The sequence below is a fragment of the Stegastes partitus genome, unplaced genomic scaffold (assembly GCF_000690725.1).
Source record: "Stegastes partitus isolate 25-593 unplaced genomic scaffold, Stegastes_partitus-1.0.2 Scaffold2405, whole genome shotgun sequence".
NCBI lineage: Eukaryota > Metazoa > Chordata > Actinopteri > Pomacentridae > Stegastes > Stegastes partitus.
In genome coordinates this window covers 35,876-37,658 of record NW_007580136.1, presented here as the reverse complement: position 1 = coordinate 37,658, position 1,783 = coordinate 35,876, and positions in this window count along the sequence as shown.

Below are 1,783 nucleotides of genomic sequence, written 5' to 3'. Positions count from 1 at the left end.
TCATGATGCTGCCACCGCCGTGCTTCACGGTGGGGATGGTGTGTTTGTGATGACGTGCAGTGTTTGGTGTTCTCCAACCATAGCGTCTCGTCTGATGGACAAAAACCTCCACTTTGGTCTCCTTAGATCAAAGAACCTTCTTCCAGGCGACTTCAGAGTCTCCACATGTCTTCTGGTGAATTCAGGAGTTTATTCAGGAGATTTTAGCAAAACCAAACAACGAACTGACATCACTCCTGTTTTAACCTCCTCACGCTGGCTCCAGGTATGTTTTAGGATAGATCCTGTTTGTGTTTTAATTTCCTTTAAACTGTGTTTTATTTCTTCCAGTGCTGTTTTTACCTTATCGACTCTGTGCTGTTGTCTCTTAAACTCTGATCATTTCATCCCTGTATGTTTTATATTGCAGCACTTTGTACCCGGGGCTTTAAAAAGTGCTCTTTATGTAATTACAGATTTTATTTACAGCGAGGTTCCATGAACGGAACATTAAGGAGCAGCTTGGATGCAGAAATGCAGTTTGTTTTTGTTTGTTTTTTTAATTAATGCATTGCAGAGACATTCAAACGTCAATCAGCAACATCGACTGACTTTAAAAGCTTTAATGTACTTGAGGTGTGTTTTACTGACGTGACTGTTAACATCACAGAACACACAGCAGCCCGTTTGACTTCAGAGGAATTTAAATTGACTTCCATTCATTCCTGAAGACTTACCCTGAACTTTAACCTGACCTCCCCTTGAAAATGCCACCGTTTATGTTCTGGGTTCTGTTTGTCCCCTAAACGAGGTCGGATCCCCGAAATGTGACTGTATGTGCACATGTGTGTCCTCACAACAGCAGCAACACCAGCGCACAAGCACACACTGCTGAGAAGATTAATTCTAGCAACGGTGTGAGGGTGAAGACAGAAACCCTGCCGGATATTCTAAATGTGTGTCAGGACGTAAATAGTTGTAAACTATTAATATCTGAGCTGTCGTCTCTCAGCAGCAGCGCCGACCCGTTTGGATACCTGCATTTATTATTAGCGCCGTGCTGAGAGTCGGGCTCCCAACCTGCAAAGTGAACTTTCTGGATTCAGTTCAGCAAACTCCTGCTGAGATGTTCCAGAGGAGTGAATGCAGGCGGATGCTCGGTGTAGTGTTTAAATAACCTGCACAGAGGATGTTCCACATTTTAATCTTAACAAACGGTGTGAATGTTGCTGTTTGGACGCTGCAAGCAGACAGTTCAGCAGGATCCAGTCGAAGAGTGTGCGTCTATAAATAGAAAGTGGCCCAATGAAACTTGAACGTCTCACACAGTCGAAGCAGCAGAGCCTTAAAGCTGCACTGCTCACATAAAACCAATAACAATAAACCTGCTAGCTATGCTATGCTATGCTAGTAACATTGCAGCGAACGCCACCTCGTTAAGAGGCTCAGTTCTGTTAATGTGCAGGTCAGTGGGGTTGCAGCGATGCACGAACAGAACGGATATTTAAGGAATCAGACTTTAATATCGGGCCAGTGATACTCAAACCAAACCTCCACCTTCATCTGAGCCCAGATGACGTTCCTCCTCCATCACCTTCACCAGAGTCCGACTAGGGAACCGCTCCACTTTGAGCTGAGGAGTTTCCCGTCCAGTGGCCACTTGGAACCCCAACCTCAGCAGGTTGGTGGTCGTCGTCGACGCACCAAACTCCTCCGGATTAAGTACAGTGGCTTCAACAAATGTGAGTGAACATCCCTTCTAAAGTCCAGACACTAATTCTCAGCCTCCAGAACTTCACCTTGT